This window comes from Schistocerca nitens, chromosome 9, assembly GCF_023898315.1.
Source record: "Schistocerca nitens isolate TAMUIC-IGC-003100 chromosome 9, iqSchNite1.1, whole genome shotgun sequence".
Classification (NCBI taxonomy): domain Eukaryota; kingdom Metazoa; phylum Arthropoda; class Insecta; order Orthoptera; family Acrididae; genus Schistocerca; species Schistocerca nitens.
Genome location: NC_064622.1, coordinates 13,839,360 through 13,862,871, shown reverse-complemented (window position 1 = coordinate 13,862,871; position 23,512 = coordinate 13,839,360). Strand labels below are relative to the sequence as shown.

The window sequence follows — 23,512 nt, the reverse complement described above, 5'->3', positions numbered from 1 at the left end:
AAAGTCACAATAGCTACGTCTGGGAGTCGCAAACCCCCAAAGCAATCCGTGTGTTTCACCATCGAGAGAGATTTATCGCAAATGTCGGAGAAGGTCCCGTTAGCGATAAGGCAGTGACTGTGTTCGCAGCACGACAGGAGCCCACCTCAGTGTGCCTTTGATGTCTGGGAACTTTTAGACAGCCAGGGCTGCGCCACCAAATTCTGCCGACCTCCCTCCTGTGGATTCCTTTCCGTGGTGGGAGATCTGGTGTACGGGACGCCGGCAGGCACTGCGGGAGAGCTGCTTCCCCGTTCTGTGAGGCTGCAGCCGTTATTCGGGAAACAGCTGCTCGTTCTGAATGTGCTCAACATGTGCTCCGCGAGCTCTGGAGCTCTGCGAGGGCTCCGGTAAAATGAAAAAGAACAAAACCCACCAAGTCTTGTCACACACTGAGACAAACAACGGATATCAAATCAGTGTTGCTTTTATAAACGTTATTTTCTTTCTCTCACAAGGGAACCTCCCCATCGCACCCCCTTTAGATTTAGTTAGATTAGATTAGATTAGATTAATACTAGTTCCATGGATCATGAATACGATATTTCGTAATGATGTGGAACGAGTCAAATTTTCCAATACATGACATAATTAAGTTAATTTAACAACATACTTAAGTTTTTTTTTTATTATTATGAATTTGGCCAGCTATGGACCGCATACAACTTAAGACTTATGGTGTTTCTTTTTCTTCCGTTCTTCCCAGTACTTCTTCATTTTCTCGCCAACTGCTCGTCTCTGCTCATCTGTCCACACTCTCTTGGGTCGAGGTTTTGGCGCATCTTCTTCATAGTTTGCGTTTTCTATAAGTAGCCTAAAGTTATTCCTGTCACGTATTATTTCTTCTGTAACACCTATTTTGTTGGCGTCTTTCTTTACTGTTTCTATCCATCCTACAGTGTTTTTCAGCTTACTAACGTAATTAAAAATTTTCTTTGTAATCCGTGTTTCTTCCATTCTTTTTAAATGTCCATAAAAATTTAGCCGTCTCTTCCTCATTGTATCTGTGATCTTTTCTGTATTTTTGTATAGGTCTTCATTTCTCCTTTTAATCCACCTGTTTTCCTTGTTTTTCTCAGGACCTAGAATTTTTCTTAATATTTTTCTCTCTCTTTTTTCTAGTTCTCTTAATTCGCCTTTCTTATTCAATGTTAGGCACTCTGATCCATATGTTGCTTGTGTCCTAATAACTGAATTATAATGTTTAATCTTTGCTTGTATGGATATTGATTTCTTATTGTACTAGTTTTGTGTTAATTTATATGCAAATTCCAACTTTTTTATTGTTTCTTTATTTGATGTGTTATCCAGTCCATTTGCTTGGATCCACTCTCCCAGGTATTTGAATCTATCAACTCTTTTAATTTTTCCATACTTTGTTTTCATAAACTTTTCTGTATTATGTTTGTGTTCTTTATACTCGGTTTTTTCGTAGGATATTTTTAGCCCAGTCTTTTCAGCAATCTCGTGTAACATATCAAGCATAACTGTTGCGTCTGTTCGGTTTTCAGTTATCAATGCCATATCATCCGCAAAGGCTAAACATTTTACTTCAAATTTGTTCTTTCCTTGGCCCATGCTTATACCCTTTGTGCCTCTGTTTTTTAATGTGTTTTCCCATGTTTTTACTACTTTATCTAAAACCAAGTTAAAGAGAATTGGGGACAGTCCGTCACCTTGTCGAACTCCTGTTTTGATTTTGAATGGTTCAGAAATTTCGCCTTTAAACTTAATTCTTGATGTTGTATCTGTGAGCGTTTGTTCAACAAGTCTTCTGGTGTTTTCATCTATCCCTGATTCATAAAGTATCTGGAATAGTGTGTCTCTCAACTGAGTCGTAGGCCTTCTTGAAGTCTACGAAAGTAACTACTGTATTTTTATTTTGTATAGCTCTCACTCTCAAAATTGTTTTTAAATTAAGAATCTGTTCTGCACATGATCTACCTTTTCTAAATCCTGCTTGATAATCTCCTATATTAGGTCCTGCTTGTTCCTCTATTCTATTTAAAAGTGCTTTAGAAAGTATTTTGTATGTCACTGGTAACAAGGATATGCCCCTGTAGTTGTTGGTGTCTGTTTTATCTCCTTTTTTATTGAGAGGGCGGATCAATGCTTGTTTCCAGTCACTGGGTATGATTCCTTTTGTCCAAATGTCTTTAATTACTTTGCGAATTTTCTGACATGCGGATAAGCCCCCTAGTTTCCACATTTCTGCCACTATCCCATCCTCACCTGGTGCTTTGTTATTCTTCAATGCTTTGATAATCTTTTCTATTTCTTCTACTGTAGGTGGTTCCGACGGTGGATTTTCATGTTGTGGTTTTTGAAATTGTAACCTGTCATTAGGCTCCTCACAATTTAATAGATTTTCAAAGTATTCAGCTAAGATTTGGCAGTTCTCTTTATTGCTTAAAACCATTTTTCCATTTTTACCTTTAAAATGTAAACTTGGTGACTGGAATCCTGTTAAAACTTCTCTGAAAGTCTTATAGAAGTCTCTAGTGTTGTTCCTTTTGAAATCAGAATCCATTTCTTCTAATCTGTCTTTGTCATATTTTCTTTTCACTGATCTGATGATTTTTGCTGTCTTTTTCCTTTCTTCTTTAAACTCTTCCCAGTATTCGTGCTTCTTATTACTGTTCCATTTTTTTTCCATGCCTTTAGTCGATTGTCAATTGTTTCATCACACAGCTCATTCCACCATCTGTGTTTTGGTATTCTTCGTGGCTGTCCCATTTCTTTAACTGACTCTATCATTGTTTCTTTAATTTCTTCCCAATTATCCATTTTTCTTGTGTTTAGTATATGACAGAATTTGTCCTGCTTTTGCAGGAGAAATTTAGTGTTTACTCTTGGAAATCTTCTTGGTTTTGGTTTAGGTTTGTTTGTTTGGAACATGGTCTTTATTTCTGTCAGATAATGATCTGAGTCTATGTTTAGGCCCTTCCTCACTCTGACATTCCAGATTTCCTTGTAGTTGCGAGTCGTTATTGCCACATGGTCCAACTGATATTCACCTTGATTTGGATTAGGTGACACCCACGTTTTTTTCTTTCTTGCAAGTTTCCTGAAACAGGTCGACATTAATTTTAGATTAAACTGTCTACAAAAATCTATGAGTCTTTCCCCATTTCTGTTGGTTCTTGCATGTGCTGGATAATCTCCAACTACTGATTTAAATTTTATTTCTTTGCCAACTTGTGCATTTAAGTCTCCCACTAAAATTTTTATATGGTCTTTTGGTAATATGGATGTTTCGTGTTCAAGCATTTCCCAAAAATCTTCCACTTTGTCAACATTTGTTCTGTTATGTTGGTTAATAAGTGCATGTGCCTTTATAATAGTGTAGCGTTTATTGCCTGACTTGAACATCAGAAATGAAATTCGTTCTGATGGGGAGCTAAAATTAGTTATTGATTCCGTAAGTTGCTGTTTGACCATAATCTCTCATACTTAAGTTAATATAACAACTTTTTATTTCTATTTTTTATAATTTTTTTGTTTGTTTTTTTTCTTTTTTTCTTAATTTATATCTAAAAATTCCTCTATGGAGTAGAAGGAGTTGTCATTCAGAAATTCTTTTAATTTCTTCTTAAATACTTGTTGGTTATCAGTCAGACTATTGATACTATTTGGTAAGTGACCAAAGACTTTAGTGGCAGTATAATTCACCCCTTTCTGTGCCAAAGTTGGATTTAATCTTGAATAGTGAAGATCATCCTTTCTCCTAGTATTGTAGTTATGCACACTGCTAGTACTTTTGAATTGGGTTTGGTTGTTAATAACAAATTTCATAAGAGTGTATATATACTGAGAAGCTACTGTGAATATCCCTAGATCCTTAAATAAATGTCTGCAGGATGATCTTGGGTGGACTCCAGCTATTATTCTGATTACACGCTTTTGTGCAATAAATACTTTATTCCTCAGTGATGAATTACCCCAAAATATGATCCCATATGAAAGCAATGGGTGAAAATAGGCGTAGTAAGCTAATTTACTAAGATGTTTATCACCAAAATTTGCAATGACCTTTATTGCATAAGTAGCTGAACTCAAACGTTTCAGCAGGTCATCAATGTGTTTCTTCCAATTTAATCTCTCATCAATGGACACACCTAAAAATTTTGAATATTCTACCTTAGCTATATGCTTCTGATTAAGGTCTATATTTATTAATGGCGTCATACCATTTACTGTACAGAACTGTATGTACTGTGTCTTATCAAAATTCAGTGAGAGTCCGTTTACAAGGAACCACTTAGTAATTTTCTGAAAGACAGTATTGACAATTTCACCAGTTAATTCTTGTTTGTCAGGTGTGATTACTATACTTGTATCATCAGAAAAAAGAACTAACTTTGCCTCTTCATGAATATAGAATGGCAAGTCATTAATATATATTAAGAACAACAAAGGACCCAAGACTGACCCTTGTGGAACCCCATTCTTGATAGTTTCCTAGTTTGAGGAATGTGCTGATCTTTGCATATTATGATAACTGCTTATTTCAACTTTCTGCACTCTTCCAGTTAGGTATGAATTAAACCATTTGTGCACTGTCCCACTCATGCCACAATACTTGAGCTTGTGTAGCAGAATTTCATGATTTACACAATCAAAAGCCTTTGAGAGATCACAAAAAATCCCAATGGGTGGTGTTCGGTTATTCAGATCATTCAAAATTTGATTGGTGAAAGCATATATGGCATTTTCTGTTGAAAAACCTTTCTGGAAACCACAGTGGATAGGCCTTGAAAAACTGAAGACAGATCAGTCGAGAAAACAGGAAGAAGTAGTGTGGAACTATGAAAAAAATAAGCAAAATATACAAACTGAGTAGTCCATGCTCAAGATAGGCAACATCAAGGATAATGTGAGCTCAGGAGCGCCGTGGTCCCTTGGTTAGCGTGAGCAGCTGCTGAATGAGAGGTCCGTAGTTCAAGTCTTCCCTCGAGTGAAAAGTTTAATTTTTTATTTTCAGACAATTATCAAAGTTCAGGCACTCACACATAATCAACTTCGCTCTCCAAAATTCCAGGACATGTTCAGATTTTCTTGGACGTATGCAGGATTTGACGGTCTACACACGGAAAAATTTGAAAACGGTAAAAACATATGTTTTGACAGAGCACAGGGAAAACTGTGCGACTGTGAAACTGTTGCATTCATTTGTTGCAGTTTATGTGACAAACTCTTATGTTTTCATCACTTTTTTCGGAGTGATTATCACATCCACAAGAAAACTTGAATCGGGCAAGGTAGAAGAGTCTTTTTACCCATTCGCCAAGTGTACAAAGTTAGATGGGTCGACAACATGTTCCTGTCATGTGACGCACATGCCGTCACCAGTGTCGTATAGAATATATCAGACGTGTTTTCCTGTGGAGGAATCGGTTGACCTATGACCTTGCGATCAAATGTTTTCGGTTCCCATTGGAGAGGCACGTCCTTTCGTCTACTAATCGCACGGTTTTGCGGTGCGGTCGCGAAACACAGACGCTAAACTTATTACAGTGAACAGAGACGTCAATGAACGAACGGACAGATCATAACTTTGCGAAAATAACACAACTTCTTCCTGTTTTCTCGATTGATCTGTGTTCAGTTTTTCAAGGCCTATCCACTGTGCCAACTTATAACTGAATCTGAGGGGGGTGCGATGGGGAGGTTCCCTTGTCAGTGCCTAACAGCCTAAACTGAGGCGCCAGGGAGCGTAATTAAGTCTACATCAATGTTACGATCAGAAGGTAGAAACAAAAGAATTTGTACGCGTAGGTATGTAGCGATTCGATATAGTAAAAATTAATCATTTATGTCAAATCACGCTCTCTTCAGCGCCAATTGTTTCCAGTATTGTGTGAAGGTTACTACAGCAGACATAAAACACTACTGCTCCTCACCGAGGTTAGATGGTTATCTTCAGGTAAGACGTTAACAGGATTATGCGAACTAAGAGGTGAGTTACAAGCGTTTATGACTGACTGCATTTGAAATTAAATTAGCGTCTGAGCGATGCAGCTTGCTTGTTCAGAGTAGCTTTCTTGACAGGTATGTTGTGTCTAGACAAGATAGCCTAGACACAATGAGAGGAAGCCGAAAGGCACGCGCTTAAACTCACGCAGGCTGGCGTGAGGTCTGAAACAGGATACGTAATGAAAGCTATAAAGAAAAGTACGTAGCTTCTGCAATACTTAACTTTAATCCACATTTGTAGAACATCGCTCTTGATGATACATGCTGCATAATATTAATTATCAATTGAATACGGCGCCTTGCTAGGTCGTAGCAAATGTAGCTGAATTCTATGCTAACTATCGTCTCGGCAAATGAGAGCGAATGTGTCAGTGAACTGTAGCTATGAACGTCGGCTGTACAACTGGGGCGAGTGCTAGTACGTCTCTCTAGACCTGCCGTGTGGTGGCGCTCGGTCTGTTATCACTGACAGTGGCGACACGCGGGTCCGGCGTATACTAATGGACCGCGGCCGATTTAAAGGCTACCACCTAGCAAGTGTGGTGTCTGGCGGTGACACCACAAGGTACATTAGGAAAAACTAATGAATTAAATCTATGTCTACAAGGAAAAGAAGCAAAGGTTTTAAATATTAAGAACAAAATAGCAGCCTTAAAAAATTAGATTTTTCCATTGTTTGTGTTGCGAAGAGAGAACTAGAAAGCTATTTAACACTGAATGTGTTCGTTGGCGAGGCAGCAGAAATACTAAATGATATAGGTGAAGAATTTGGCCGATGACTCCATGATATGGTTCAAATGGCTCTGAGCACTATGAGATTTAACTTCTGACGTCATTAGTCCCCTCGAACTTAGAACTACTTAAACGTAACCTAAGGACATCACACACATCCATGCCCGAGGCAGGATTCGAACCTGCGACCGTAGCGGTCGCACGGTTCCAGAGAGTAGCGCCTAGAAACGCTCGGCCACCCCGGCCGGCTCCATGATATGCGCGTCTTTTGACAAGTACTGTATTTACCTGAAGAGCAGAATACAAAACTAATAATAAATGCATGGGTTCAGAATACTTTCATACGGAATTTGCCGATCCCAGAAATTATGTCAAACGAAACCTGTGAATCATTTTATAAATGATATCAGATTCAAACATGGAATCATTGTTGAAGACGATGGCATTTGATGATTCCTGGTGCAGGTTTCTCGACAAATATCCACAACTTACTACACTGTTCTTCTCCCGTCCCCAACAACGTACTTCTGTGAAACGGCACTCTCAGAGTATGTAGCTACAAAAACAAAATATCGCATCAGACTGGATGCTGAAACTAACGTGCTTTTTCAGCTCTCTTCTGTCAACAGTGAGTCACACATAAAAAGAAACTGTCGGCCGCCCATTAAAGGGAAACAATTTCCAATACGGAATGTTGCAACAGTGCTCTGATTGCTCACACGGTCGAGGTCGTCCTGCCTTCAGCGTGTGCCAGTATCTCCGTGTCGCCCCATGTTGTTGTAGCAACGTTGTTTTCTGTTACGTAAGTGACAGGACAGAAGAACAAATTCTAGAGGCAAGCGAACTGTGATGGATCATTGGCACAGTAAAAAAAATACGACCTACCAAATTAATGTGTGCCATCGACAATAACGTGAAATTTCAGACTCTTATCGTTACTTGTGTAAGAGCACTTGTTATGGTGTGTGTATCAGCAAATGTTGCTGGCTTCTTCCACAAAGGTCTGATCTGCCGCGTCTTTCGAAATGTCTTCACGTGGTGCTATTTTGCCCCGTACACGTTGGGCTATTTCCGCTCAGGCAGATTCTAGAGAACACGTTTTCTTGATTTCTTTTCGGACAAAAGCCCAGTGCTTCACGGTCCGAGGAAGGTGTGAAGCAAGCATTAACAACTGTTATAGGCAGCTTTTCTGGATAAAGTGCCTGCAATGTGGCACGTGGTTTCGCGACGTGCGTGTCGATGTTATACGACCAAAAACGTTGACTTGTGGTAAATGCTTGTGATTTTTACACTGAAATACACTGGAAGGAATAGATTCTTGACTGGGGGAATAGCCCCATCATTTTTATATATTGTGATTTGTGCCTTCTTCAGATGTTTGTTTAATAATTTTTCATGTAAAGGAATTTCGATCCGTTATATACTGGAATGTATTCACAATTAAAATATCATAATTGTATCGCATTGACAGATTTTTTTTTAGAAAGTTTCATATCGTATTATACGGGGTGAAGTGAAATTCGCGCACTCGGGCTTCGCAGCGCGACTCCTCTTATGCTAGCGATAAAAAAATGTGTCTCCCAAAATTTCGTCTGGCGTGTACATCCGGCAGAAAAAGAACGTTAAAGAGTGACAATCTGGCAACACTGTAACCATATGTATGGTGACTACCTCTGTCTGCACCCACTGTTTGTACCGTGCAGTTGGTGCAGTGTATAAAGTTTTGGGTTAACATCCAGGAGGTCGAGGGTTCTATCCTAGGCTGAGGCATACGTTTTTTATTTGGTAAATGTAGTCCAGGTGGTACGGTATCTGGCATCTTAATCGTCAACAGCGATTCCAGCGGTCCTCTAGAAAACATTTTCGCTTACACACTACAATCGTAGAAATGGAAGACTCGTCAGTTTTGGAAGAAGCGTGAATTTATTCGCAACACTTCTGTTTTCATTGTACCTTTCTCCTGTGGCTAGGGCCTCCCGTCGGGTAGACCGTTCGCCTGGTGCAAGTCTTTCGAGTTGAAGCCACTTCGGCGACTTGCGTCTCGATGGCGATGAAATGATGATAAGGACATCACAACACCCAGTCCCTGAGCGCAGAAAAATCTCCGACCCAGCCGGGAAACGAACTCGGGCCGTTAGGTATGAAATTCCGTCGCGCTGACCACTGAGCTACTAGGGGCGGACATGATCCAACAGATTAGTACGAACTATTGTTCTTGCCTCGTTCAGGTCCATTACATTTAGTTAGGCCCTTACGTTACCAACAGGACTAGCAACGTGCTGTATGAATAATGTCCAAACTCGGTTACTATTTCTATGTGTTATCACCATGGTCGCTCTAATTATACCTTTCAACGTTGAGTCTGGTAACCGCATGCTGTTTAGTACGTCTCTCAAGGCATTATTATTATTATTATTATTATTATTATTATTTCTTTCCTTTCTCAGACGTTATGTCTGGTTAAAAATGGAAAGTGACGCGGACCTTGATCAAGCGTGACTTCCTTTTAACTGTACGGTATGTTTTACAATGCATTTAGGAACTTTCGGGTAATTGAACATGTATCAATAATTACAGATTTCTGTAGTTGTAAATATAAGTTTGGATGTAGCTGTATTGCGTTGATGTACTGGTGGATATTGTGTGGTATGACTCCTGTAGTTGATAGTATAATTGGTATAATGTCAACTTTATCCTGATCCCACATGTCCTTGACTTCCTCAGCCAGTTGGATGTATTTTTCAATTTTTTCTGCTGTATATTTGTTGTATTGGGTATGGATATTTCGATTAGTTGTGTTAATTTCTTCTTTTTATTGGTGAGTATGATGTCAGGTTTGTTATGTGGTGTTGTCTTATCTGTTATAACGGTTCTGTTTCAGTATAATTTGTATTCATCATTCTTCAGTACATTTTGTGATGCATACTTGTATGTGGGAACGTGTTGTTTTATTAGTTTATGTTGTATGGCAAGTTGTTAAAGTATTATTTTTGCTACATTGTCATGTCTTCTGGGGTATTCTGTATTTGCTAGTATTGTACATCCGCTTGTGATGTGATCTACTGTTTCTATTTGTTGTTTGCAAAGTCTGCATTTCTCTATTGTGGCATTGGGATCTTTAATAATATGCTTGCTGTAATATCTGGTGTTTATTGTTTGATCCTGTATTGCAATCATGAATCCTTCCGTCTCACTGTATATATTGCCTTTTCTTAGCCATGTGTTGGATGCGTCTTGATCGATGTGTGGCTGTGTTAGATGATACGGGTGCTTGCCATGTAGTGTTTTCTTTTTCCAGTTTACTTTCTTCGTATCTGTTGATATAATGTGATCTAAAGGGTTGTAGAAGTGGTTATGAAATTGCAGTGGTGTAGCCGATGTATTTATATGAGTGATTGCTTTGTGTATTTTGCTAGTTTCTGCTCGTTCTAGAAAGAATTTTCTTAAATTGTCTACCTGTCCATAATGTAGGTTTTTTATGTCGATAAATCCCCTTCCTCCTTCCTTTCTGCTTAATTTGAATCATTCTGTTGCTGAATGTATGTGATGTATTCTATATTTGTGGCATTGTGATCGCGTAAGTGCATTGAGTGCTTCTAGGTCTGTGTTACTCCATTTCACTACTCCAAATGAGTAGGTCAATATTGGTATAGCATAAGTATTTATAGCTATTGTCTTGTTTCTTGCTGTCAATTCTGTTGTCAGTAGTTTTGTTAGTCTTTGTCTATATTTTTCTTTTAGTACTTCTTTAATATTTATATTATCTATTCCTATTTTCTGTCTGTATCCTAGATATTTATAGGCATCTGTTTTTTTCCATCGCTTCTATGCAGGCGCTGTGGTTATCCAATATGTAATCTTCTTGTTTAGTGTGTTTTCCCTAGACTATGCTATTTTTCTTACATTTGTCTGTTCCAAAAGCCATATTTATATCATTGCTGAATACTTCTGTTATCTTTAGTAATTGGCCGAGTTGTTGATTTTTTGCTGCCGGTAGTTTTAGATCATCCATGTATAGCAAATGTGTGATTTTGTTTGGGTACGTTCCAGTAATATTGTATCCATAATTTGTATTATTTAGCATGTTGGATAGTGGGTTCAGAGCAAGGCAGAACCAGAAAGGACTTAATGAGTCTCCTTGGTATATTCCACGCTTAATCTGTATTGGCTGTGATGTGATATCATTTGAATTTGTTTGGATATTAAGTGTGGTTTTCCAATTTTTCATTACTATGTTTAGGAATTGTATCAATGTAGGATCTACTTTGCATATTTTCAATATTTGTAGTAACCATGAGTGGGGTACACTATCAAAAGCTTTTTGGTAGTCAATGTATGCGTAGTGTAGCGACCTTTGTTTAGTTTTAGCTTGATATGTCACCTCTGCATCTATTATCAGTTGCTCTTTACATCCTCGTACTCCTTTGCAACACTCTTTTTGTTCTTCATTTATAATTTTGTTCTGTGTTGTATGTGTCATTAATTTCTGTTTAATGACTGAAGTTAATATTTTGTATATTGTTGGTAGGCATGTTATGGGGCGATATTTAGTTGGGTTTGCTGTGTCTGCTTGATCTTTAGGTTTCAGATAAGTTATTCCGTGTGTAAGTGTATCAGGGAATGTTTATGGGTCTGCAATGTAACTGTTAAATAATTTAGTTAGATGTGAATGTGTTGAGGTGAACTTCTTTAGCCAGAAATTTGCTATTTTATTTTTTCCAGGGGCTTTCCAATTGTGAGTAGAATTAATTGCTTGGGTGACTTCATGTTGCAAAATTGTCGCTTCAGGCATTTGTGGTATCATCTTGTATGCGGCTGTTTTAATTATTATTATTATTATTATTCTTTACTTTCTCAGACGTTTTTAAGTCTGGTTAAAAATGAAAAGTGACGCGGACCTTGATCAGGCGTCACTTCCTTTTAACTGTATGGTATGTGTTATATTGCATTTAGGAACTTTCGGGTAATTGAACATGTATCAATAATTACTGATTTCTGTAGTTGTATATATACGTTTGGATGTAGCTCTATTGCATTGATGTACTGGTGGATATTGTGTGGTATGACTCCTGTAGTTGATAGTATAATTGGTATGATGTCAACTTTATCCTGATGCCACATGTCTTTGACTTCCTCAGCCAGTTGGATGTATTTTTCAATTTTTTCTCCTGTTTTCTTTTGTATATTTGTTGTATTGGGTATGGATATTTCGATTAGTTGTGTTAATTTCTTCTTTTTATTGGTGAGTATGATGTCAGGTTTGTTATGTGGCGTTGTTTTATCTGTTATAATGGTTCTGTTCCAGTATAATTTGTATTCATCATTCTCCAGTACATTTTGTGGTGCATACTTGTATGTAGGAACTTCTTGTTTTAAAAGTTTATGTTGTAAGGCAAGCTGTTGATGTATTATTTTTGCGACATTGTCATGTCTTCTGGGGTATTCTGTATTTGCTAGTATTGTACATCCGCTTGTGATGTGATCTACTGTTTCTATTTGTTGTTTACAAAGTCTGCATTTATCTGTTGTGGTATTGGGATCTTTAATAATATGCTTGCTGTAATACCTGGTGTTTATTGTTTGATCCTGTATTGCAATCATGAATCCTTCTGTCTCACTGTATATATTGCCTTTTCTTAGCCATGTGTTGGATGCGTCTTGATCGATGTGTGGCTGTGTTAGATGATACGGGTGCTTGCCATGAAGTGTTTTCTTTTTCCAATTTACTTTCTTCGTATCTGTTGATGTTATGTGGTCTAACGGGTTGTAGAGGTGGTTATGAAATTGTAGTGGTGTAGCCGATGTATTTATATGAGTGATTGCTTTGTGTATTTTGCTAGTTTCTGCTCGTTCTATAAAGAATTTTCTTAAATTGTCTACCTGTCCATAATGTAGGTCTTTTATATCGATAAATCCCCTTCCTCCTTCCTTTCTGCTTAATGTGAATCTTTCTGTTGCTGAATGTATGTGATGTATTCTATATTTATGGCATTGTGATCGTGTAAGTGTATTGAGTGCTTCTAGGTCTGTGTTACTCCATTTCACTACTCCAAATGAGTAGGTCAATATTGGTATGGCATAAGTATTTATAGCTTTGGTCTTGTTTCTTGCTGTCAATTCTGTTTTCAGTATTTTTGTTAGTCTTTGTCTATATTTTTCTTTTAGTTCTTCTTTAATATTTGTATTATCTATTCCTATTTTTTGTCTGTATCCTAGATATTTATAGGCATCCGTTTTTTCCATCGCTTCTATGCAGTCGCTGTGGTTATCCAATATGTAATCTTCTTGTTTAGTGTGTTTTCCCTTGACTATGCTATTTTTCTTACATTTGTCTGTTCCAAACGCCATACTTATATCATTGCTGAATACTTCTGTTATCTTTAGTAATTGGTTGAGTTGTTGATTTGTTGCTGCCAGTAGTTTTAGATCATCCATGTATAGCAAATGTGTGATTTTGTGTGGGTATGTTCCAGTAATATTGTATCCATAATTTGTATTATTTAGCATGTTGGATAGTGGGTTCAGAGCAAGGCAGAACCAGAAAGGACTTAATGAGTCTCCTTGGTATATTCCACGCTTAATCTGTATTGGCTGTGATGTGATATTATCTGAATTTGTTTGGATATTAAGTGTGGTTTTCCAGTTTTTCATTACTATGTTTAGGAACTGTATCAATTTAGGATCTACTTTGTATATTTCCAATATTTGTAGTAACCATGAGTGGGGTACACTATCAAAAGCTTTTTGGTAATCAATGTATGCGTAGTGTAGAGACCTTTGTTTAGTTTTAGCTTGATATGTCACCTCTGCATCTATTATCAGTTGCTCCTTACATCCTCGCGCTCCTTTGCAGCAGCCTTTTTGTTCTTCATTTATAATTTTGTTCTGTGTTGTATGTGTCATTAATTTCTGTGTAATGACTGAAGTTAATATTTTGTAGATTGTTGGTAGGCATGTTATGGGGCGATATTTAGCTGGGTTTGCTGTGTCTGCTTGATCTTTAGGTTTCAGATAAGTTATTCCATGTGTAAGTGTATCAGGGAATATGTATGGGTCTGCAATGTAACTGTTAAATAATTTAGTTAGATGTGAATGTGTTGAGGTGAACTTCTTTAGCCAGAAATTTGCTATTTTATCATTTCCAGGGGCTTTCCAATTGTGCGTAGAATTAATTGCTCGGGTGACTTCATGTTGCAAAATTATCACTTCAGGCATTTGTGGTATCATCTTGTATGTATCTGTTTCTGCTTGTATCCACCGTGCATGCCTGTTATGTTGTACCGGGTTTGACCATATGCTGCTCCAGAAGTGTTCCATGTCTCTTATGTTTGGTGGATTGTCTATTTTTATGTGTGTGTTATCTATTGTTTGATAAAATTTCTTTTGGTTTGTGTTGAATGTTTGGTTTTGTTTCCTTCTATTTTCACTTTTTTTGTATCTTCTAAGTCGTTTCGCCAAAGCTTGTAATTTTTGCTTCTTTTCATCTAATTGCTCTATTGCTTCTTGTTGTGAGATTTTACGTAACCTTTTTCGTTTTTTGTCTGATATTTCATTTCTTATAAATTGTGTTAACTGTCCGATGTCTTTTCTCAGTTTTTCTATTCTGATCTGTAGCCTGTGTTGCCATGCTGGTTTTGTGGGTTTCTTCTGTGTGTTGGTTGGTTCTGATATCTGCCTAGTGTGTATATTTAGTGTAGTGAGTGCTCCTACATAAACCAGTAGTTGTAACTCTTCCATAGTTGTGTATTCATTTATTTTGTTGTGTATGATTGTGTTGATAGTTTTTATTGTTGTTTCGACTTGTGGGCTATTTGGTGGTCTATGCAAGAATGGTCTAATGTCTGTATTTGTGTCTTTGTATTCTATATATGTCAACTGAAATTTTTCTTCTATATCTAACATGTGTGTCACTTCGTGTTCTATTTGTGCTTGTGCTGGTGGCTGTCTTAAAATTTCATTTTCCTCTGATTGTTTAATTGATGCGTGTTGTTCTTTGTTTGTTTGCTCTGGGATGTTTGAGTCCATTACTGTATTTTCTTCTTCTAATTGCACATTATTTTGTTCCAGTATTTGTTGTACTTGTTGTTTGATGTTTTCTAATTCTGACTGGGGTATCCTGTTATTTTTTATTATTACACGAATCTGATCAGCTAGACGTTGTTCTGTTAAAAATTTTAATTCTGGGTATCTGGTAATAAATGTTGTGTATACTTGTGATCTGTATCCAGTTGTGTTGGTTCCTAGGTTTGTTGCTTGGTAATAACAGAACATGAGGTGTCGATTAACTTCATCTGACCATCTCATCCTCTGTCTTTGTTTTCCTTCTAGGGTGGTTGCAGGAAGCATATCCTGCAAAACACCTCTATTTGGATTTAAATCATTTTCCAGTTGGCTAGCAGTGTCATTACCATTGTGGGCGGGCATAGGGTTCAAGCGCCGTCCCCGACCATGACGGCGCTTGTCCGAGGCTTCTTTAGTTCTGTCCTGAACCAAGTAATCACACTAAAAGGGGGGTTAGCCCTATTAGTGGTTTGTTCTTTTCGTCGCCTTTTACGACTGGCAGAACATACCGGAGGCCTATTCTTTTCCCGGGCCTCCACGGGGAAAATTATTATTATTATTATTATTATTATTCTATCGATAGGATTGTGGAAATATCACGTCTTTTACCGTTAGGGAAACAGTGTAATTCGAAACCGAACACTTCACAATTAGCGGTGTGGGGACGAATCATGCAGAATAAAATCTGTCAGAAGGGTAATGTGTATTGGTGGAACAGCACACAGGACTGACGGCGTGTTTATACTGTATGCGCTGTCCACCAGACAGCCTCTAGTTGCGACCGGAGTACCGCGCAAGTGACAGACTCCAATGTACTTGCGTACACGTATCGAATTTTCTCATTGTAAATCTCTAAATCAGTGTGGCAGACGTATGGCATCACAAACGATGAATATGTGGATATGCTTCTGGCGCATGGTGCATCTGATAATCGGGCCGGTGTTGCCGCTCGTGAATATGCTGCTAGATATCCTCGTCAACGCCATGCAGAAACAATGTATTTTGTTATCTGGAGCTGCACCTTCGGGAGCCAGGTTGTCTCCTTCCACCATCGCATGACAGAGGTCATCCACGGACTCGCTGTACCCCAGCTATAGAGGAAGCTGTTCTGGAGGTCATATACCAAGAACCTCAGCGAAGTACACGTAGCGTAGCAAGACCAGCTGCGTGTCTTGTAAAGCGCGGTCGGTAACATCCTGAACGAGCACGGGCTGCACCCCTATCATTATGCTTCCAAGCAACTCCTGCATCCTGCAGATCGCCATCAGCGGATGCAATTCTGTGAATGGTTCCAACAACACCAACAGGAAGCCAACGATGACTCTGTGAACACCGTTCTACGGTCAGATGAACCAGAATTCACTAGTGAGGGTGTCTTCAACAATCACAATGCCCACCATTGGTGTGAGGTTAACCCACACATCACCCACGACCGCGGATACCGAGTTCGCTTTGGTGTCAACGTCTGGGCCGGAATATTGGGCGACAGGTGTTTGGGCCTTTACATGTTGCCTGACCGGTTGACTGCACGAAGGTATCATGGCCGGCCGCGGTGGTCTAGCGGTTCTGGCGCTGCAGTCGGGAACCGCGGGACTGCTACGGTCGCAGGTTCGAATCGTGCCTAGGGCATGGGTGTGTGTGATGTCCTTAGGTTAGTTAGGTTTAAGTAGTTCTTTCTAGGGGACTTATGACCTAAGATGTTGAGTCCCATAGTGCTCAGAGCCATTTTGAAGGTATCATGCATTCCTCTCGAACTATCTGCCTGATGCGCTGGAAGATTTTCCACTACATGTTCGGCAGAGGATATGGTTCGAAAGTGATTGTGCACCTCCACACTCTGGAATTAATGTGCGACAGTATTTGGACAGAACATTTCCATGGAAATGGCTCGGACGTGGAGGTCCAGTTCTGCGGCCACCGCTTTCACCTGACCTAAATCCCCTGGATTTCTTCCTGTGGGGGACACCTGAAGGAACACGTGTACTCTACTATGCCGACGAATGTGAAAGAATTGGTAGCACGTGTTCATGCTGCTCTTGTTACTGTGGATGCACTTTTGATGCGAAGGGACCAGAGCTGTATGATCCGGCGAGTTGCGTAGTGTTTGAACGTGGTGGGAGGTCGCTTTGAGCATTTGTTGTTCTGAGGACAACGTATTCTGTTGTGAAGCTCATGCGGTCGTTAATATGGACATTATTATCGTCACTGCATTCTAATGCGCGACGTCTGAGAGCTCATACTACATGTAGTATAAATGACAAGTAGATGCTGTGTTATTGCACTGTGCTGTCATCTTTAGCATATCGAAAATGATATTGTTTTTGTAGTTATTCTGTCCTATGGATATGTCATTTGTTTCAACTGTCTATTTCTGATTTGTCTAACCACGTATTTGTTATGTTTACCGTTACAAAATGTTGTAAAGTTAAGATATGCGTGACCCAAGAAATGGTGTATATTACAGAATAAAATGTCAGAATGAAATCAGCAAATAAAAAAATGCGCCCCAAACCACGATCGAACCCTCGACCACCTGCATGCACAATACAAACAATGTGTGCTGACAGAAGTAGTTACCATACATGTGGTTACAGTGTTACCACATTGCCACTCTTTAAAGTTCTTTTTCTCTCGGATGTACTCGCCAGACGAAATTTTGGGATAAACATTTTTTTATCGCTAACGTGTGAGGAGTTGCGCTGCGGAGGCAGAGTGCGCGAATTTCGCGTCACCCTGTATAGGGCTTAACAGTTGAAATGATCGGAATAGCTCCACGGTACCCTAGTCCTATTTTGTGTTTTGTATTACTGTGTGTTGTTTTGTATAGTGTTATAGAAGTCACTAGTGAGTAATGCGCCTATTTTTGTATGATTTTCATTAAGTGACTGAACTATAATTATAGAATTAACATAAAACCAGGTTTTGCTTATTTTAGGGCTCGGTTAAATACTCAGAATTTCAAAATGGTTCCGTCGCCAAAGAAGTTTGAGAACCACTGTGCTAGACAATCATTAGCACACAGACACCAGCTGTGCATGAACGTAAACGGACGACATTTTCAGCAAAATGTAAAAAACATTATTCTTCATCGCACGGAAGCCTGGACGCCGCCTCTGAACACCCCTAGCGTCAAAAACTTCAAGGACCCACAGTGGGGAACCGGTACACGTGTAACGTGCTTGTCAGATAAAAAGTTTTCGTTTCATCTCCTCTAAACAATCCAAAATTTTGTATGCGCAGTTTTTTACGCCCTATATATGCGAATGGAACAAGCCGAAAGGGGAAAGAGGATCAATACTGTTTCTTTTACTTAAGATAAGGGTAGGAAATATATTTACATGATTGGCCGCGCGGGATTAACCGAGCGGTCTCAGGCGCTGCAGTCATGGACTGTGTCGCTGGTTCGAGTCCTCCCTCGGGCATGGGTGTGCGTGTGCGTGTGCGTGTGCGTGTGCGTGTGCGTGTGCGTGTGCGTGTGCGTGTGCGTGTGCGTGTGCGTGTGCGTGTGCGTGTGCGTGTGCGTGTGCGTGTGCGTGTGCGTGTGCGTGTGCGTGTGCGTGTGCGTGTGCGTGTGCGTGTGCGTGTGCGTGTGCGTTTGTCCTTAGGATAACTTAGGTTAAGTGGTGTGTAAGCTTAGGAACTGATGACCTTAGGAGTTAAGTCCCATAAGATTTCACACACATTTGAACATTTTTCATTTACATGATTGTAACATTTAAGTTACCTTCTTTCACCTACTCCAACAGATAATGAAAGTGTTAGCTAAATACAACTCTCACAAAGCCGCCTTATTCAGCGCTGTTCCGTATAGGCGTTAAGTTGTGATGCATGTTCGACAAATTTACAAGACAGATGGTGGAAATACACACTTCATTTTCTTTTAGACACAATCGCAGAACTATGGTTAGAATCATTGCCAGTTTCGGCCGTACTCTGCTTCTCTTGCCGACACTGAGTACGCTGCATACATCCTGTCTACATCCTCGATCAGTTCACAGAATATGTTGCTCGTAACTTTCTCCGCCAAGTTGACGTACCATTTGGTTTTGGGGCTTCGTTTCTATGTCTCCACGCTTGAATCGGAGGACCCATCACAACAGACAGCATGTATCGGCATTGTTGCCTCAAAGAAAGGTAGCTTTATTCTTTGAAGTGGCTGCAGTACGACAAATTTCGCAAGTGTTAGAGTTGATGATTGTAGTAAATCTAAATGTAAGAAGAAAAAGGAATTTATAGAAATGGAACAAACTGGAGAACGAAATTTTGTGCAACCCCGGAAAGGAGTATACTTCCCACCTCTGGAAAAGTGATTCCCGTGATGCTCTGTAACAATGACCAATGTTTTGAGATGAGAGGCCAAAATCATACAGTTTTAGCAGTGGGGCTTGCCTTCAGACGGTCGATTGCGGATGGTGTGAGGAAATGCAAGATGAGATTATTCTGCCAGGGCGTACGTTGTTGCTACGTCGAGCAGATTTCGCTGTAAGAGAAGTGTTAAAACGGACAACGCAACTAGTTGACTCACCTGGACAATGGGCTTAAACCGCAGAGAAAAGCAGAGTAAGGAATCTGTAGCTAGTCTCAGAAATGACGAACTCAATCTAAAGTAAATAGTAGCAAAAAGGTAACTGTCAGTAGAATGGGGAAGCTACAAACGTTCAGTTTTACAGACTTGACTGTGCAATATAACAGCAGAGTTCCTTCCGTAACATCCAAAAGAAAAAAATTTGTCTGTAAAAGGGGATAGGAAAGCGCATTGTGATACACAATATTTTCACGACGAAATACGATCGTGCCAGATCAATTAAAAAGTCGATATACGACGGTATTGCGTCCTTCATTAAAATTTACAATATTGAGTCCTTCATTAAAATTTACAGCTCCTGTGTATCAATGTGCTACAGTCCGCCCCGGTAGCTGTGTGGTCAGCGTGACGGATTGCCGTCCTACGGCCTCGTGTCCGATTCCCGGGTGGGTCGGCGATTTTCTCCGCTCAGGGACTGGGTGTTGTGTTGTCTTCATCATCATTTGATCTCCATCCGGCGCGCATGTCGCCCATTGTAGCGTCGAATGTAGTGAGACCTGCACCAAGGCGGCCGGATCTGCCCCGCAAGGGGCCTCACGTCCAATGAAGCCAAACGCTCATTTCCAATGTGCTACAGAAATCACGAATCAGAATCTGAACATACTTCTGAAATCGAGGAGTTTAATTGCGGCGTGTACTTGGAGACAAATTTGCAAAAGAAACACGTTTTGCAGTTTGCTTCATTCAAATTTTGTTTATTTCGTTAGTGTTCTTTGTGTAATGGAAAGAAGCTCTGTTGTAGGAAAAAAAATTCAATTAAAAAATCTTCACGTGACACAGTACTTACGTGTGAGAAATTTGACAGGTGAAAAGAAACAATAAATAATTTTGCAATTAAGTCACACAGTATCTTGCGTATTTCCACGCTTCTTTAACGTTGCTATGACCCCTAGATGTAAAGATGCAAAAGTTACGTGCCTGCTAATAGCTGGAATTTAGAAAAATTTAATTTTAAATTCGAAGAATTTTGGGTTAGAATTTACCGTGACTGTTATTGACGTTAAATGAAACAACAAGTTTTACAGTTACCAGTCGCTGTTTATTTACAGGGTGTAGAAAAGTTTCAGCTACCAGCCACAATAAAAGGTTATTTATTTGTCACACGAGCGGTTTCGGGCCTGCGCCAATCCTCAGGTGTTTACACATTTATGTGCATGTTTATATTGTTGGAGATCAATAAAGATGTAGTATCATTATTACAGTTACGCTGTGGTGACAGGTTTTTCATTTAGTTGCACACTTATCATTTTCACGTCCATATTTCAGTTTTACAAATTTTAGCTGCATATTTCGCTATTACGATGTGCACTCGTGAAATACACTGTGTTTACATACAAACATGTGGGATGTGGCCTAGACTGGTAGCGGTAATTTTTTCTAAACTCTATGAAGGAACAGTCAGGAGTTCAACAGCATGCACTATGAATAAAATTCATTTACTGTTTATTACCTCTATGACGCGTTTCACGGGTTTAAGCTACAGTCACCAGGTTCGATTTACATTTGTTAGCATGACGTGTGTGTGTGTGTGTGTGTGTGTGTGTGTGTGTGTGTGTGTGTTACGATTTTTTGAAGGAACTTGGGGCACTGTATAGTGCAGACAGTTCCTCGACAAAATCGTAACACAGCACACACATAGATGTCATAATAACGAATGTAAATCCACCTGATGATGGAGGTTCAAACCTTTGAAACGCGTCGTAGATATAAACAAACAGTGACTGGTAACAGTAAACTTGTTGTTTCACTTAAAACTTAATTTTCTCGCGACGAACTTTGTTAGGATTTCTCGTTTCAGTGAGCCATTCAGTTCTTGATACTGACGCGTTCGCTAGTATGAAAAGTTGACGGAAGTGTCGATCGAGTGCAGAATGTGACTGGCGCAAATAGGAGGCGCGACTGCTGTATCTCTCGCCTGAATACTGGTGTGTGGACGCGGTCTAGACGGACCGGCTGGCCAGTAGCTATGTTCAGGGTGGAGGCGCTCCAGCTCCCTGGGGCAGGTGAGCGACGTACCTGTGTGCTGCGGCAGCAGCCCTGGAGAGCGGGCGGAGGCGGGGGCTGTGCAGGTGTAGCGCCGGCGGCCGGTGGGTCGCGACTGGAGCTGGAGCGGCGCGGCTGCCCAGGCGGACCGCCGGCGGCCGTGATGACGGGGCACGACGCGGTGACTAAACGGCCGACGGCAGTCGCTCACGTGCCGCCCACTCACTCACTCACTCACTCACTCAGCCAGTCAGCAGTCGGTCACATTGAGAGGTCGGAGCGGCGCAGGCAGGACACGGCCGTCAGTATGTGCGCCCGACACTCCGCACTGCGCGCAAGTGTCGCGGCTTCGTCCACATCACTACCCTGCGGATTGCTTCAGAGTGATTGACGGGGAGTAACTTTAACCGTTGCACTTATCAAGGTTCCTTCCCGTTCCAGTCTCCTCCTCCTCCTCCTCCTCCTCCTTCTTCTTCTTCTTCTTCTTCTTCTTCTTCTTCTTCTTCTTTATCGTCGCCTTGTCCCACGTCACGTAGCGTCGGCGTTGCTCTTCTGGATCCTTCTCCTCCACAGTTCTCTATCCATTGCCTCTTCCTTCTTCCATCCTTTTCCCCCTTAGGTCCCCGGATATCTTATCCTTCCACCTCATCTTCGGTCTTCCTCTCCTTCTCGCTCCTTCAATCTTTATATCTTCAACTCTGTTTCCCATATACTCTTCCCCTTTTCTCTCTAAGTGTCCGTACCACCTTAGTCTGCTCTCTTGTATCTTTTTCCCCATGGGTCCCACTTTCACAGCTCCTCTAACAAATTCATTTCTAACCCTGTCCTTCCTTCTTACCCCGCACATCCACCTCAGCATCCTCATTTCCGCCACTTCCCGTTCCAGTCTACATTTGCACATACAGGATAATTTATGCATCGGAATAAACGTAAAATGTTTAGTAAACTTTTTTTTTAAAACTGCTTTATTTCAGAGCCATGTAGCAGTGTAGGTATGACAAGCGCGACACAAACAACACAAAATTAATTCTTCTCCCAAAGCGACGACACGAGGGGAACCGAAGCTGAACACGACTACGTCCTGCACATTGACCCCGGACACCTTCAAAATTCTGTCCGTGTAGACGAAGATTGTGACGTCCACGACGCCTTACCACTCTCTGAATGTTGCAGCCTCCGTTCACCTCATTCTGCACACCTGCGCAACCATTTTTCAGTTCGCTGCTGTGGTTGTGTTGCATTCTCAGTTGCAACGCCATACACGAGCTCCTTAAGATGGCCCCCAAGGTACAAGTCCAAGGGGTTGAGGGGACCACACCCTCTCTATCTAACCCGTGTTAATTTCGGCAAGTATTTGACCGATTTATGAAAAAACTATTTGATGCAGGACCTTAATATTATTACTGTATGTTACACGATGCGAATGGAGTCAACTGTACTAAAATCTACTTTATCAATTTTATAGTTTTTAAGAAATACTTTTTGTAAATTAATTAACAAAAAATATTAGGTTGTTTCTGCAGAGAATATTTCATTGTGAACTTCCTAATGGGGGAATATAAATGAATGTAGTACCAGAGGTGGATTTTTTATGTTATGCAGAGTCTCTGAAAATTTAATTCATTTATCTATGATAGTTTCTGATATAATGGGGCAAATGTACTGAAAATTTGAGTTTGCGGGAAATTGACTTTCAAGAAAAAACTTTTGAAATTTGTTATTTACAGTTAATTAAAACTGTCCTGCTGCATATGATGGCGTTTCTTTGGCCTCTAGCAGGTCTTCCAGCTTCTTTTTCACCTTGCTGGATGTTTGTCTTGCTTTCTTGTCCATATTAGATGCAGACCTGTCAGCATCGGCTATCCTCGTTTTATCGCAATGTTGCAGCCCAGTGATCATATTTTCACCAGGATTAATTCCCAGCTTTTTCAGTACCCAACACATTCCAATATCACCACAATTGAATGTAATAACAGTATCATCAACTCCTAGTTTCATTGTATACGTGCCCACAAATATAGTTTTAAGGAAGGCGGTTCCAAATTATGCCGTTGAAACATTCATTTGGGTTCTGTGTCTGCCCATGCAGACATTTCCTTAGAAGGTCAGGATCATCCAAGTCTCTGAAAATAGGTT

The 23,512-nt window shown here is 40.1% G+C and overlaps 1 protein-coding gene across 2 annotated transcripts in view; it reads right to left on the bottom strand.

Annotated features, from left to right (window-relative positions):
• The window catches only part of LOC126202985 (myrosinase 1-like), a 485,330-nt gene that overhangs the window by 282,414 nt on the left and 179,404 nt on the right, over positions 1–23,512 (bottom strand). The window contains exon 1 of one of the 2 annotated variants that reach the window (XM_049937175.1): positions 21,410–21,525. The exons of the other annotated variant lie outside the window; for it this stretch is intronic. The gene's annotated coding sequence lies outside the window, so the exon portion shown is untranslated. Of the gene's footprint in view, positions 1–21,409; positions 21,526–23,512 lie in introns of those variants that run through there. 2 annotated transcript variants of the gene reach the window in all.